The 17,407-nt window shown below is 42.3% G+C and overlaps 1 protein-coding gene across 1 annotated transcript in view; it reads left to right on the top strand.

Moving 5' to 3' along the window:
- KCMF1 (potassium channel modulatory factor 1) overlaps positions 1-17,407 on the top strand; it is an 80,847-nt gene that overhangs the window by 11,678 nt on the left and 51,762 nt on the right. The window lies entirely within an intron of this gene.

The raw sequence follows: 17,407 nt of genomic DNA, 5'->3' as shown, positions 1-17,407 counted from the left end.
GCTGGGATTACAGGCGCCTGCCACCATGCCCAGCTAATTTTTTTGTATTTTTAGTTGAGACGGGGTTTCGCTGTGTTGGCCAGGCTGGTCTTGAACTCCTAACCTCAGGTGATCCACCCACCTTGGCCTCTCAAAGTGTTGGGATTACAGGCGTGAGCCACCGCGTCCGGCTGACTTTTGTATTTTTTATAGAGATGGAGTCACCCTATGTTGCCCAGGCAGGTCCTGAGCTCCTGGCCTCAAGCAGTCCTACCTTGGTCTCCTACAGTGCTGGGATTACAGGAGTGAGTCCCTGTTCCCAGCCAAAGTCTGAAATCTTAAATTTTACATTCAGCATATTTTAATTCAGATGCTAAATTTTCATTTAAAAAATGCCTCAGTTGAAAAACATATTCACATTTATGCATTGAGGGTCTGCTAGGCTTTTGCTGACCATCCTATCTAAAGTAGCTCATACTCTGGCTGGCCATGGTGGCTCATGCTTGTAATCCCAGCACTTTGGGAGGCTGAGGAAGGAGGATTGTTTGAGCCAGGAGTTTGAGACAAAGCTGGGCAACATGGTAAGACCCCATCTTCACAAAATAAGTAAATAAATAATAGAAGTTTCTTTAAAAACATAAGTAAATAAAGTAGCCCACACTCTATATGTATTTTGTGTAGGGATGGGATCTTGCTGTATTGCCCAGGCTGGTCTCAAACTCCTGAGCTCAAGCAATTTTCCCACCTCAGCCTCCCAAAGTGCTACAATTACAGATGTGAGCCATCACACTTGGCTGTGGATTTCTGCTTCAGTTTCTCTCCTAAGAACTTAGATTTTTCATTTCTTTTTCACCTTAAAATTATTTTTTAACATATACTGGTTTCATGACCCTTTTATTTTTTTCTTTCTTTTATATTTAAAGAAGCTTAGCAGAGGCTGGGTGCAGTGGCTCACACCTGTAATCCCAGCACTTTGGGAGGCTGAGGTGGGTGGCTTATCTGAGGTCAGGAGTTCAAGACCAGCCTGACCAACATGGAGAAACCCCGTCACTACTAAAAATACAAAATAAGCTGGGCATGGTGGCGCATGCCTGTAATCCTAGCTACTTGGGAGGCTGAGGCAGGAGAATTGCTTGAACCCAGGAGGCGGAGGTTGCGGTGAGCCAAGATTGCGCCATTGCACTCCAGTCCAGCCTGGGCAGCAAGCAAAACTCTGTCTCAAAAAAAAAAAAAAAAAGAAAAGAAACTTCTATTATTTATTTATTTTGTGAAGTTGGGGCCTCACTATGTTGCCCAGTATGGCCTCGAACTCTTGGGCTCAATCCTCTTGCCTCAGCCTCCCAAAGTGTTGGGATTACAAGCATGAGCCACCATGGCCAGCCAGAGTATGGGCTACTTTAGATAGGGTGGTCAGGAAAAGCCTATCTGAATATGGACATTTAAGGAAAAGCCGTAGTTAAATGAGAGAGATTTAAAGGAAAAAAAATACGACTGAGGATACAGCAAGTGTAGAGGTCCTGAAATTGGAATGTTCTTGGAACAGCACAGAGGCCATGTGGCTGGAGGGCAATGATTGGGGTGGAAAGGGGTAGGAAGTGAAGTTGGCGTAGTTCGAGCCAGATCTTGCACACCCTTGCATTGTAGGCTGTATTGAGGACTGTTGAACTGTGAATGCTTTGAGAAACACATTTCGGAAGCCCTGCTTCTATAGAAAGATCTTTTTGACTAACTAAATGGCTGAGGGTGGAAAATACATACTCAGTTTGTGTCCCAAACATCTCTAAGAACATTTCTTTACAAACTTTCCCTGCATTTACCGTTCTTTTAAGCTTTGTCTTTCTTGACCCCTGTTACTCTATTTAACTGATGTTTCCTGAAGGGTATGGGGTTTGTTGGAAGGTGAATCTTCCTAGTTTGAATGTAAAACCCTTGGGCCTGGCCGGGCGCGGTGGCTCACACCTCTAATCTTAGCACTTTGGGAAGCCCAGGCAGGCGGCTCACGAGGTCGGGAGTTTGAGACCAGCCTGGCCAACATGGTGAAACCCCGTCTCTACTAAAAATACAAAAATTAGCCGGGCGTGGTGGTGGGTGCCTGTAATCCCAGCTACTGGGGAGACTGAGGCAGGAGAATCGCTTGAAACCAGAAGGCGGAGGTTGCAGTGAGCCGAGATTGTGTCACTGCACTGCAGCCTGGGTGACAGAGCCAGACTCCATCTCAAAAAAAAAAAAAAAACCCTTGGGCCCAGAAACTAGGTCATTTACATACATTAGCAGCTCTCAAACTTTTTAAAAAAATAACACTGAGAAATATATTTTATATTCTGATGCAGTAGTCACATACATATGTAATGAAGCAAGAGTAATGCAAAATAGTACTTATCACTACTTTGAAACATGTACCTTGTTTTCTATTCTGCTTCATTAAAAACCAAAATACTAGTTGTGACCTTCTAGATTGATTTCACATTCTATTCATGGATTGTCACCTCCTATTGAAAAACACTGGCCTTGGATGTCTAACCTAAAACTTTGGGTCCTTATGTGCAAGGTATTATGATAGGTACTATGAGGCATATAGAAAACTCTTAGAATTTTTCCTCCTAAAGTATGTGGTATGACTGAAGCAATAAGGTCTAAGTATTTAAAATAAAATAGCCCTTGTATGACTGGGGCAATTAAAAGTGTCAGCTCATTTACTACAGGTTCTGTAGTGTTGGCAAGTGGAATGAGGTGTTATTTGGGTGTCAGAGAAGAGATTTCCTTAGGGTGGCATTTAAACTCAAGACTTGAAGAAGTACCGTATTTTTATAGGATGAGTTGGAGGAAGGGGATCCGCCAAGTGAAAGAATGTAGGAGGTAAAGTGCAGAACTAAGAAAACATGCAGTGTGTTGGAGAGAGGTAGGTGGGACAACAGTGAGGAGACCAGAGTTTCTGGAACAGAAGACTCCCGTATGTTAGCAGTGGGAGTGAGGTATATTAGAAAGGCTGAGCTGGGTGCGGTGGCTCACGCCTGTAATCCCAGCACTTTGGGAGGCCAAGGTGGGTGGATCACGAGGTCCGGGGTTCGAGACCAGCCTGGCCAAGATGGTGAAACCCTGTCTCTACTAAAAAAAAAAAAAATTAGCCGGGCGTGGTGGTGGGCACCTGTAATCCCAGTTACTCGGGAGGCTGAGGCAGGAGACTCGCCTGAACCCCGGAGGCGGAGGTTGCAGTGAGCCGAGATCACACCACTGTACTCCAGCCTGGGCAACACAGTGAGACTCCATCTCAAAAAAAAAAAAGAAAAAAAAAAGGTTGATTGACTTACTTAAGGTTCCAGGGGTGAAGTGGGACAGGGACTTACTTGTTCGGACTTGGGTTCAATGCTAGTAGTCTGTTTTCTCATCTGTAAAAGGAGGACACTAATGCCTGTTTAGCTACTCTCTAAGGCCTTTGTTGAGATGAAATGGTGGTGCATGTTAGAAGGTTATCTAAATTAGATAAAGCACTGCATAAATGTAAGGTGATGGTATTTTTTATCACGGTAGATAAGAAATGAAGGTGGGAGCAAGGTAGATAAGTGAAGGATTTTGATTGCCACGTGAAGGTCAGTCTTGTTCTTTTCCCATGCAGATTGTGGGACGGAGGAAGGAGTAGTGCATTAAAAGTTTTAAGCAGAGAAAGGGAGCAATGAAAATTGGTATCACTGAAGCAGATTGGTATGGTAGTATGTGAGAGAGAGATTGGTGCCTGTGCCTGTGGCAGGGAGACCTGTAGACCTTTTTGCTGGAATGAGCTTGAGCTTGAAATAAAAAGGATCTGAATTAGTCAATGGTCATAGGAACAGAAAGAAAAAAGATGCCTTAAGATAAAGGCTTATTGTTGAGAGAGCAAGGAATAAAGTATAAATTGCAGGACAGCCAGCCAGAGTGTCGGAAGAATTGCAGGTTCTTCTAGTAAATTGGGCAGCTAGGAGGGGAGAGACAGGAAAAAGAATCATTTTCAGCTTTTGATGTTTTGAATTTAAGGTGATGGTAGGCCACTAGATAGAAATCAGAAGTGGGAAATACTACTCTGGGGTTCAGGGGAGAGAAATTGGGGCTATATTTAAGAATTTCATAGCCTTCTATATTGAAGCCTGGGGATACGCTAGATTTCTAAGGATGGAAGCATAGAGAAGGGAGAAGTATGTTCATATTTAGAAGCAAGAGACAGAGGAGTCAGGGTCAGCCCAATCAGAGAGCTAAGAGGAGGACCCTGCTTGCGTATTGACTTGGAAGGCATCTTTTATAGTATAATAGCACTTGTCATGTGAGTGTTGACTTGTCTGTTTCCTTTAAAAATGTAGGCTTCTGCCGGGCGCAGTGGCTCACACCTGTAATCCCAGCACTTTGGGAGGCCAAGGCAGGCAGATCACCTGAGGTCGGGAGTTTCAAGACCAGCCTGACCAACATGGAGAAACGCCGTCTCTACTAAAAAATAAAAAATAAAAAAAATACAAAATTAGCTGGGTGTGGTGGCGCATGCCTGTAATCCCAGCTACTCGGGAGGCTGAGGCAGGAGAAGCACTTGAACCCAGGAGGCAGAGGTTGCGGTGAGCCAAGATCGCACCATTGCACTCCAGCCTGGGCAACAAGAGTGAAACTCCATTTCAAAAAAAAAAAAAAAGTAGGCTTCTTGGGAATGGGGGTGGGAAGTAGAGTAGATGAAGAGGCAGCAAGGGGAGAAATTAATATTAACCAAGCATCTGCTATATTAATATTTATTGAATATTTATTGAATGCTTACTATGTGCCAGGCACTGTTGTAAGCATTTCACATGTACCAACTCATTTAATTCTCTAAACAGTCGTATGAGATATGTATCATTATCTCAGTTTTATAGATGAGGAAATTAATGCACTGAGAAGTTAAGTACCTTCCCTAAGATGGCACAGTGTTTGATAGAGCTGGAATTCAAACCTAGGTTTGGTTTCTTAACATTAAGCTCTGTACCAAGAACTTTTAGACTGGTTCCTACAGCAGAGACCTCAGTTTAAAGGCTTAAAATTTCAGATCCACCCAGCAAGGCATATGTTATTCCATTTTACAAATAGGAAGTTGAGTTTCAGAGAGGTTAGGTTATTTGTCGTAGGTCCCATAGGTAGTAAGAGAGAAAGCCAGGATTTTTAATCAAACTCTTATCAGAGACCGAAGCCCATGTTCATTCATATTTAGTTGAGAAGCCGTCTGACTTTTTCTTTGGAGAACCACATAGCAAATGTGGCTTTGTAGGCCACATGGTCTTGATTGCAGTTACTCTACTCTGCTGTTGTAGTATGAAAGCAGCCATAAGACTTTGTATAAACAGATGAACATGACTATGATCTAGTAAATCTTCATGGGCACTGAAATTTGAATTTCATGTAATTTTCAGGCACCACCAAATACTATTCTAAGTTCCCCCCACCCCATCATTTAAAAATGTAAAAACCATTCTTAGCAGGTTGTACAAAACCAGATAGGGGACCAGATTTGTCCATGGCCCATAGTTTGCTGACCTCTGCTTTAATCGATTCTTCTAATAAATATGTATTGAAAACTTACTCTGTGGAGATGTGCTGGGCACTGGTGACAAAAAAACAAAGGGAGTTTCAGTCCTATGAGACAGGTGATTATAATACAGTGTAGTAAGTACTGTAATAAATTTATATTTACCAGATATAGTGGAAAAAACAGATACAGAGGCTCCATACTTTGATGGTGAATTTATAAAGGCATCTCAAAAAATAATGATAGTTGATGGATTGCCAGGCTTGCGGTGTAGGGGGAAGGCATAGATAGCATTGCTGAGGCAGAAAGGGAGGGACAAATGCCAGGAGATGAGCTTTGTCAAGAGGGTAGGGTGATGAGGAGTGAGTTTTTAGGTAATTTTAAGCCAGGGAGTAACATCTGATTTTTGTGCTCTGAAAGATAGCACTTTGGAGGATGGATCTGCAGGGAGGAAGGTATAGGAGGGAGACAGTTTCATTACCACAAGAAAAGATAATTGCTGTAGTTGTAGAGGTGAATAAGAGTCATATCTGGTGATTGATTAAGCACGGGGATTGTGGAAGAATGAAAAGTCTAAGAAAACTTGGGTTTCTGGCTTGATTAATTGGGTGTTGCCATTCATCATGATGCATATAGAGGACAGAGAAGCATGCTTTCAGGAGTGGGTGCAGGAAGCAGGGAAAAGAGAAAGGACTTTGTTTTTGGCATGTTAGGTTTGAGGTGCCTGAGGGACATCCAGGTAGAGATGTCCAGGGGGGATTTGAACATGTGAACATGAGGACTAGGCTAAGAGGTGTCCATTGTTGTAGAGTGATTGCTCAGTGATGGTGAAAATACATGTATGGAGAAGATAAGGAAACTGAATTGAGCATTGAAGGAGCAGGAAACTAACTGAACAGCCTGGAGAATGGGAGGACCAGGTGAGAGTATTGGTGTTGAAACTTAAGAAGATGATTTTCGTGAAGAAGAATATGGTCAATAGCACTACAGAAAGGTCAGGAAGATAAGGAATGCCGTGTTCATTGGCTTGAGCCATTGGAATAAGGAAGGTTGTGGAACTTAATGAGCAGTTTCTAAGGAGTGGGCTGGACCCAGATTGCAATGTGTTAAATTCTGACTGAACATGAGAAATTGAGGACACTACCCAAAGGTTTGGCTGTGAAGGGAAGGAGAGATGACAACAGCTGGAGGTATCTCTAGCACCTAGTGCATATTTTGGCACATAATAGAGACTGGGAAAATTCATTCATTCTACAAATACTGTGCCAGACACTATTACTGAAGCTAGGGATAGAGTAATGAAAGTTAAGAGGAACTTCTTCTCACTCTGAAGCTTACATTTTAGTGGAGACTGGGGGTTGGGGGGTGGAGTAGAAATGAAACGTAATTTTGGAAGGTGATAAATATTCTGAAGAAAATAAAGTAGAGTGAGAGAATAAGGATTGCATAACCTGGCCGGGTGCAGTGACTCACTCCTGTAATCTCAATACTTTGGGAGGCCGAGGTGGGAGGATTGCTTAAGCCCAGGAGTTTGAGACCAGCCTGGGCAACACAGGGAGACCCTGTCTCTATTTTAATTTAAAAAAAAAAAATTGCATAACCTTGGAAGTCAGATGATTGGTGTGTGTGTTGCTGTTTTAGAAAGGATGGTCAAGGAAGGCCTTATGAGGAGGTGACATTGGAGCAGAGACTTCATTAAGTATCAAAGCTGGAATACGGTAGGTTGGTTGAGGAACAACAGGGTGGTTGAAGCTGCTAGGCAAAGAAGAGGAGCAGAGAAGATGAGGTAGGGATAAGCTGGGCCCAGGTTATATGGGACATTTTAGGCCTTGGTGAGGAATTTGATTTTGATTCTTGCTCAAAAACCAGTGGATGGTTTTGAGCAAGTTACTGACTTAACCACTTGTGTTTGAGATCATTCTAGCTGCAGGGTGGAGTGAGGCAAGAGTAGAAGGCAAGACTCCTAATTGGGAGGCTGTTTTAGTCAAAAGATGAAGGTACCTTGAGCTAGGGTGAAGGAATGATGAGTAGTGGTGGCCTGGCCCAGGTGTATCTTGAAGGTAGAGGCAACGAGGACTTGCTGTTGTAATGTAGGGGAAAGGAGGAATCAAGGATGATAGCTCAGTCGTCTCTGTGAAAGCAAGTGGTAGAGAAGAGGGCCATTTACTGACATGGGGAAGGCAGGAGGAAGGGAGAAGCATTTTGGAGATGGAGGTCAAGAATTCTGTTTCAGGCGTAAATTAGGGATGTCTATTAGATGTTCAAGTGGAGATGTTGTATAGGCCATTGGGATGACCCAACTGTAGTTAATTTGGTTGAATGAATATGAATAAATACATGCTCAGCAGCAATATCATTAGAAATCTTGAAGTCAGGAGTTGATGTGATTATGTTGCCTTTCTCTCTAGTTTAAACTTTCTATCAGGTAGGCATCATTTTGGTGGCCTGTGAACTTTGTCTTTTTTCCCACAGTTGCAGAAGAGAGGTAGAAAGCCCAATGTGTCTTCTGTGCCAGTGCTACAGTGAGACAGGTCCAGGCCTGGAGATCACACTGTGGGAAATAGGCCAGTTTGGCAGCTGGATAATGAATTAGTTTATTTTAGTCCATTTCTCTCCAATATAATCAAGAGGAAGATAGAATAATAGACCTTTTGGTCCAGAAGGAAATCAGCCGCAACAGCCTCCTCCTCCCCAGCCCCTTTTCATAATACCTCCAACTGTGGTCTAGAAGAAAGATTGAACCATACTACTTGAGATCATATTACAAGTTAATGACAAAGGCAGGACTAGAATCCAGATCCCATGACTCATATTTCAACCCGTTTTCTACTGTGTATGCTGCTGGTATGAGAGACCCAAAACTGCAGGCTCAGAGAGAATTTATTAGTTCATCAGTACCCTGAGACCACACTTCTGCAATGGATGAAATTTTCCTGTTTACTCTTAAGTTTTTCCTGAGATAATGAGTAATGAAGTTAGGAATGGAACTTTGGAGCCAGACTGCCTGAGTTCACACCCCAGCCTGGTCACTTACTGTGATCTTGGGTAAGTTATTTATCTCTCTCTGCATCATTTTATGAAATAGGCTTAATGTTTAGTAACCTCAGAGAATGGTTGTTATTGGATGGTTTTATATATAAAATGTTTGGAGTAGTGCCTGGCATATGGTAAGCAATCATCATTTTAGCTCTTTTTCTTTTTTTGAGATGGAGTCTCACTCTGTCACCCAGGCTGGAGTACAGTGGCGTGATCTTGGCTCACTGCAACCTCTGCCTGCCGGGTTCAAGTGATTCTCCTGCCTCAGCCTCCCAAGTAGCTGGGACTACAGACGCACGCCACCACACCCACCTAATTTTTGTATTTTTAGTAGAGATGGGGTTTCGCCATGTTGGCCAGGCTGGTCTCAAACTCCTGACCTCAGGTGAGCCACCACGCCTGGCCCGTTTTAGCTCTTGGTAACCATCTTCATTTTCTTCTTGGATACAGAAAAATAGCTGTCTACCATCCTTATAAATACTTTGCATACAGTTTTAAAGATTTTATTTATATGTGTGTGTGTTTTTTTTTTTTTCTGGAGATGGAGTCTAGCTCTGTCCCCCAGGCTGGAGTGCAGTGGCGCCATCTTGGCTCACTGCAAGCTCCGCCTCCTGGGTCCATGCCATTCTGCCTCAGCTTCCCGAGTAGCTGGGACTACAGGCACCCACCACCATGCCTGGCTGATTTTTTGTATTTTTAGTAGAGATGGGGTTTCACCGTGTTAGCCAGGATGGTCTCGATCTCCTGACCTTGTGATCTGCCCGCCTCGGCCTCCCAAAGTGCTGAGATTACAGCATCACCATAGATAGTATCTTTCAGCTGGGCTCAGTGTGTAATCCCAGCACTTTGGGAGGTCGAGGCAGGCAGGTCCCTTGAGCCCAGGTATTTGAGACTAGCCTGAACAACATGACGAAACCCCTTCTCTGCAAAAATATTAGCCAGGCATGGTGGCATGTGCCTGTAGTCCCAGCTACTTGGGAGGCTGAGATGAAAGGATCACCTGAGCCCGGGAGGTTGAGGCTGTGGTGAGCCATGATTGTGCCACTGCACTCCAGCCCAGGCAATAGAGTGAGACCCTGTGTCAAAAAAAAAAAAAAAAAAAAAGAAACAAGAAGAAAACAAAACAAAAAAAACCAAAGACAGTATCTTTGCTTCATTAGGGAGTATCAGACAAGACTGTCATTGTCCTCATGACATAATAGATGTGTTGGATGATAAGAGAAGCTCATCACGACTGAGTAGCTCACAGAGTGTTGATCCACAGATAGTGTCAACCTGCAATACAGAGAAGATCACTGAGGTGATAATCACTTTTTTCTGTTGGGAGATAATTTGTTTTGTATGGACCGAGATTAACACATAGTTGATATACTCCCGTAATCTATTACCCAGCTTCACATCAACATTTTATCATTTTTTTGTCAATTCTCTACCCCCATTATTTATTTATTTATTTATTTATTTATTTATTTATTTTTGAGATGCAATTTTACTCTTGTGCCCCAGGCTGGAGTGCAATGGTGCAATCTTGGCTCACTGCAACCTCCACCTCCTGGCTTCAAGTGATTCTGCTGCCTCAGCCTCCTGAGTAGCTGGGATTACAGGAATGCGCCACCATGCCTGGCTATTTTTTGTATTTTTAGTAGAGACAGGGTTTCATCATGTTGGCCAGGCTGGTCTCAAACTCCTGACCTCAAGTGACCCGCCCACCTTGGCCTCCCAAAGTGCTGGGATTACAGGCGTGAGCTACTGCACCTGACCTACCCCCCATTTTTGAGTTTGAACATTTTAAAGCAAATTTCAGACCTGCATATCCTTTTACTCACAAATATTTTTGTATTTATCTGTAACTACTGGATAGTGATGCACTACACACACTTGTGTGTGTATATGGAATTGCAATGTTACTATCACACCTCACTAAATTAACAATACTTCTTTTTTTTTTGAGACGGAGTTTTGCTCTTGTTGCCCAGGCTGGAGTGCAATAGCGCGATCTCAGCTCACCGCAACCTCCACCTCCCGCGTTCAAGCGATTCTCCTGCCTCAGCCTCCTGAATAGCTGGAATTACAGGCATGCGCCACCACACCCAGCTAATTTTGCATTTTTAGTAGAAACGGGGTTTCTCCATGTTGGTCAGGATGGTTTCAAACTCCCAACCTCAGGTGATCCACCCATCTCGGCCTCCCAAAGTGCTGGGATTACAGGCGTGAGCCACCACGCCCAGCCAACAACACTTCTTTAATATTTAATACTCAGTTCATGTTCAGTTTTCTCATTTGTCAAGTACATCTTTTTAGTTTGTTAAAATCAGGATCCAGATAAGATCCACATGTTACATTTGGTTGATAGGTCCTTTAAAATGTCTATTTATAGTAGCCCTCCTCTTGAAAATACTGTTTATTTGTTGAAAAAACTGGATCATTCCTTTGATAGTATTTCCCATATCTGGGATTGTGTTTTAATGATATTTTAATATATTATTTTCATCACCTATATTTCTTTTAAGTGGTACTCAGTTCTAGAGCCTTTTTCGAAATTTAAATTTTATTAATTTTTTTTTTTTGAGATGGAGTCTTGCTCTGTTGCCCATGCTGGAGTGCAGTGGTGCGATCTCGGCTCACTACAACCTCCACCTCCTGGGTTCAAGCAATTCTTCTGCCTCAGCCTTCCGAGTAGCTGGGATTACAGGCGCCCACCACCAAGCCCAGCTAGTTTTCATATTTTTATTGGAGACGGAGTTTCACCATGTTGGTCAGGCTTGTCTCGAACTCCTGACCTCGTGATCCACCCACCTTGGCCTCCCAAAGTGCTGGGATTATAGGCGTGAGCCAACCGTGCCTGGCCAATTTTATTATTTTGTTTTTCTTGGTATGATAGATATGTTCAGAGTTTCAGGGTATCAGTTCTAGAGTCTTGATTCAGGTTTTTGTCTTTGGTAAGAATATTTCATAGGTGCTGAATATGTTTTTATAAAAATATGAGTGTTATACTTCTTATTACATCACACTGACAGGCTTACAATGTCTGGTTGTCTCAGTGGGTTCAGATGTCAGGCTGTTCCTTTATTGTCTGTCACTGATGTGAGCTGCTTGGATCTATCTATCCTTTGTTAGTGATTGCAAGAGGTTGACTTTCCAACTTTATCATTTTTATTTCTGTGTTTATTCATTAGAATTCTTTTATAAAGAACTCTTGGCTGAGCACGATGGCTCATGCCTGTAATCCCAACACTGGGAGGCCAAGTTGGAAAGATCACTTGAGGCCAGGAGTTCAAGACAAGCGTGGACAATACATTGAGACCCTGTGTCTTTAAAAAATCCATTTTTAAAAAGAACTCTTATTCACATACTTTAAATAAAATGCTCAAATGTAAAGGAAAAATGAAAACAATATATGATAAAATAATATGCCTTTCAAGATACAGATGCTTAGGAAGTTATTTAAAGAAGTAATGAAGAAGTCAGATACTCTATGAATGTGATGGCTTCAAATGCAAGTCCATAACATGTTGTATTGAAGTTCAGATACCACAAGCAGTATTGCCGTCAATGTTGTTTCTTTTTGAACAGCTCATGGTGTCAAGTTCCAAACAGTTGTATTACTGGTGATTTCAGTGTGTATGTTAAAATCATGCAAAAGTACTTAGTAGCTATGTAAAAATTGATTTAACTTCTACACTCAAGTAATTATAAACAGGTTTTTCTTTTGGGACATTTGACAGTTATGTGAAAGGTGAGTCTTCGTTGTGTAGTATTGTCTGTTACACTGCAGGTGTCTGGAATTGCTGATAGTGTTCTCCCTCTAAAGTAATGTCACCCAACCACTGGTAAATTGACGATAATGAGACAGGAAATCAAGAACCAATATAAATAAGCAAACATTTGAAAATAAGAGCTAAAAATCAAAAATCATCTCTCTTTTTGCTGGTAATACTTTATACCTAAATAACCTAAGGTGTTTTTTTTTTTTTTTTTTTTTTTTTTTTTTGAGATAGAGTCTTGCTCTGTTGCCCAGGCTGGAGTGCAGTGGTGCAATCCCGGCTCACTGGAACCTCTGCCTCCTGGGTTCAAGCGATTCTCCTGCCTCAGCCTCTTGAGTAGCTGGGATTACAGACGTGCACCACCACGCTCGGCCAATTTTTGTATTTTTAGTAGAGACGGGGTTTCACCATGTTGGCCAGGCTGGTCTCAAACTCCTGACCTCAGGTGATCCACCTGCCTCGGCCTCCTAAACTGCTGGGATTACAGGAGTGAGCCACCATGCCTGGCCTAACCTAAAAGTCTCTTTAAAAATTATTAGAATTAATGAGATAATTTAATAAGTAGCTGGGTATGTATAGTGATTATTTGCTTAATGACAGGGATACCTGCTGAGAAATGCATCGGTAGGTGATTTTGTCATTGTGTAAACATCATAGAGTATACTTACAGTAACCTAGGTGGATAGCCTACTACACATCTGGGCTATGTATGTTGGCCAGGCTAGGCTGTTGCTCCTAGGCTACAAACCTGTACAGTATGTTACGGTACTGAATACTGTAGGTAGTTATAACAGAATAATAACTGTGTATCTAAACATAGAAAAGATACAATAGAAATGTATGATCTTATGAGACTGCCTTGGCTATGCAGTCTATTGTTAATTTAAGTGTTGTGCCTGACTATACCTAGCATGACAACTACTCAGTCATAGAACAGGTTTGCAACTTAGTTTCACTGAAAATTTTTTTGTGGTGCTCACTTTTTTTCCCCTCATAAAATTGCTTTTTTCTTCCTGATTGTTGTAGGTCTTGAGGATATTAAACCTTTTTAATTATAGGATTTTTTTTCCATTTTCATTTGGGTTATATGTAGTGTCTTGGTTCCCCAAAAGATACTCATTTTTATTATAGACATATCCTCTGCCTTTCCTTTTTGCTTTCTGGATTTCATCATATCTAAAAAGGCAATTACCATGCCCATGATTCTTTTGTTTGCTTTTAAGACCGAGAAGGTGAAAAAGCAATTGAGGACTTGAAGAAGGCATATATTTCTTACCCCTCACTCCCCATGGTCTCCTCTTAAGAGGAAGGCCTCATATTAGGAAATGGATCACAGAGTAAGACACAGATCTCAGGAAGGGAGGAGACCTTTCTGAAGGTGGCAAGGAGCATGAGGTACCTTGTAAAATTGTTGAGTGGTATCTGTTCAGTTATTGTGCCTCATCTATAAGGGTTGAAAGGCCTTGGGGTTGAGGGAGCTCTTAACAGTGCCTTGCATACTAATTTGATGTTGACTTACAGCAAAAAATACATTTTTTTTTTTTTTTTTTTTGAGATGGAATCTCACTTTGTCACTCAGGCTGGAGTGCAGTGGTGCAATCCTGGCTCACTGCAACCTCCGCCTCCCAGATTCAAGCGTTCTCATGCCTCGGCCTCCCAAGTAGCTGGGATTACGGGTGTGCATCACCACACCCAGCTATTGTTTTTTGTATTTTTAGTAGAGACAGGGTTTCTCCATGTTGGTCAGGCTGGTCTTGAACTCCTGACCTCAAGTGATCTGCCCGCCTCGACCTCTCAAAGTGCTGGGATTACAGGCGTGAGTCCCCGCGCCCAGCCAAAAAGTACTTTTTACTTATTTATTTATTTATTTTTGAGACGGAGTTTCGCTCTTGTTGGCCAAGCTGGAGTGCAGTGGCGTGATTTTGGCTCACTGCAACCTCTGCCTCCCAGGTTCAAGCACTTCTCCTGCCTCAGCCTCCCGAGTAGCTGGGATTACAGGTGCACGCCACCACGCCTGGCGGACTTTTTTGTATTTTTAGTAGAAACGGGGTTTCACCATGTTAGCCAGGCTGGTCTCAAACTCCTGACCTCAGGTGATCTGCCCGCTTTGGCCTCCCAAAGTGCTAGGATTATAGGCGTAAGCCACCGCGCCCAGCCAAAAATACATATTTATAGCACCCAGAAAACACATACATAATGGAAACAAACACTTTATAAAATAATACCTGATTTGCAGTATAGTCTGATAATTTCTAATTCTTTTCTGTTTTTAAGAAGTTCTGGTTAAGATCCACTAAATTACTAATTCTCAACCCTGTCAGAGCCAACGCCTTATTTATTTATTTATTTATTTACTTACTTACTTACTTATTTGAGACAGAGTCTCACTCTGTCACCCAGGCTGGAGTGCAGTGATATGCGATCCTGGCTCACTGCAACTTCTGCCTCTTGGGTTCAAGCTGTTTTCCTGCCTCAGCCTCCCAAGTAGCTGGGATTACAGGTGTGTACCACCCCGCCCAGTTAATTTTTTTTTTTTTTTTTTTTGTATTTTTAGTAGAGACGGGGTTTCACCATGTTGGCCAGGCTGGTCTTGAACTCCTGACCTCAAGTGATCCACCCAACTCGGACTCCCAAAGTGCTGGGATTACAGCTGTGACCCACTGTGCCTGGCCTCCTGTCTGTCTGTCTGTCTGTCTATCTATCCACCCACCCACCCATCCATCCATCCACCCACCCACCCATCCATCCATCCACCCACCCACCCATCCATCCATCCACCCACCCACCCACCCATCCATCCATCCATCCAAGACGGAGTCTTGCACTGTCGCCCAGGCTGGAGTAATCCCAAAGTGCTGGGATTACAGGCATGAACCACTGCGCCTGGCCTCTTATTTATTTATTTATATATCTGAGACGGAGTCTTGCTCTGTCGCCCAGGCTGGAGTACAGTGGTGTGATCTCTGCTCACTGCCACCTCAGCCTCCCGGGTTGAAGCAATTCTTCTGCCTCAGCCTCCCAAGTAGCTGGGATTACAGGTGCCCATCAACACACCCGGCTAATTTTTGTATTTTTTTAGTAGAGACACGGTTTCACCATGTTGGCCAGGTTGGTCTTGAACTCCTGAATTCGTGATCTGCCTGCCTCGGCCTCTCAAAGTGTTGGGATTACAGGCGTGAGCCACCACACCCGGCCTCATTTACTTTTTATAACAAATAATTTAATGCCTATGATTATCCTGAAATAAGGTTAATAGGTGAGTCTTTAAACTACATTAGAATCTGACGTTACAGTGAAGTAACTGAGTACCTATACCTACTTACAATAAATAAGGTGGACTTAAAAGAAATAAGATCAGAAGAACTTTCATTTTCCTATACTATTTATAGATATGGGTAGATACCAGAATGAAAACTGTTAGAATGAGTAAAAGCAGAATTATTTGCATATAAGAGAAAGGGGGAAATAATTTTGTTTGATGTAGGGATAACATAAGACAAATTACATACTTTCCACATGGAAAAATAAAAATAGTATCATATAGTCACCAGTGAGTTTGACCTAATTATAGTGTCAAAATAATTCCCAGTTAGAAGCCCTGACGTGAGACAAGGAAGTGAGGAAATCTCACAGAAAACCTGGTGGCATTTACATTCAGCCCCTAGTACTTAAATGTCCCCTGGAGAAAATATTCCTTGATAGGCAATGAGTAATAAAGGATAGATTAGAAAAAGAAACAGTAATAGATGTGTGGTAGACTTCAGGGGACATTAAAAAAAAAAGAAAAAGAATAGCAACCTCAAAATAAATAAGTTCAATATTTAATTTTTACAACATAGATTTCTACCTATTGTGTCACAAAAAATTAAATATAACTAAGACGATATTGATGTGGAAAAAATATATATATATATATATATATATATATATTTTTTTTTTTTGAGATGGAGTCACCCAGGCTGGAGTGCAGTGGCACAATCTCGGCTCACTGCAAGCTCCGCTTCCCAGGGTCACGCCATTCTCCTGCCTCAGCCTCCCGAGTAGCTGGGACTACAGGCGCCCGCCACCACGCTCGGCTAATTTCTTTGTGTTTTTAGTAGAGATGGGGTTTCACCGTGTTAGCCAGGATGGTCTCGATCTCCCGACCTCGTGATCCGCCCATCTGAACCTCCCAAAGTGCTGGGATTACAGCCATAAGCCACCGCGCCCGGCTATGAAATGTATTTTTTAATGTCAATAAAATCTAGCAAGAACCCTGTGTTTCATAAGGCCCTTGTAATTTGATAATGTTTGGAAATAAATCTCTTCAGTCTCTATTTCATATTTGGAAGTTATAGCTCCGAAAGCAGTCTGATCAGTTACAGTGTACTGGAAAGTCAGCTACAAACAGCCTTGTCATCCAATTTTCTGGAATGTTAAACAGTCTTTGGTAAAGTCCTAAATGAAGCAAAACAATATTAATTTGTGGAATAGTGACATACTAGAAAATAAGTGTTTACTAAAACTGTGAATAATATTTTGTGTTAAGGTAAAAAATTGAATTAGGTATTATGCTTAGATAATTTTAATTTTTTTTTTTTATAAGAGTCTGGGTCTTGCTTTGTTGCTCAGGCTGGAGTGTAGTGGCACGATCGTAGCTCACTGCAGCTTTGCACTCCTGGGCTCAAGCAATCCTCCCACCTCAGCATCCTGAGTAGCTGGGGCTACAGACAAGTGCCGCCGTGCCCAGCTAAAGTTTTGGATTTGTTTTGTTTTGTTTTGTGGGTTTTATTTTTTTTTCTTTTTTTTGTAGGAATGGGGGTCTCACTATTGCCCAGGCTGGTCTTAAACTCCTGGTCTCAAGTGATCTTCCTGCTTCACTTACCAAAGTGCTGGAATTACAGGTGTGAGCCACTACTCCCAGCCTTACATAATTTTATTTTAATTAATTAATTAATTAATTTTTTCATTTTTTTGAGACAGGGTCTCTCTCTGTCACCCAGGCTGGAGTGCAGTGGCGTGATCTTGGCTCACTGAAACCTCTGCCTCCCGGGTTCAAGTGATTCTTCCACCTCAGCCTCCTGAGTAGCTGTGACTACAGGCGTATACCACCATGCCCAGCTAATTTTTGTATTTT

This window comes from Pongo pygmaeus, chromosome 12, assembly GCF_028885625.2.
Source record: "Pongo pygmaeus isolate AG05252 chromosome 12, NHGRI_mPonPyg2-v2.0_pri, whole genome shotgun sequence".
NCBI lineage: Eukaryota > Metazoa > Chordata > Mammalia > Primates > Hominidae > Pongo > Pongo pygmaeus.
This window is presented reverse-complemented; position numbering and strand designations above follow the sequence as displayed.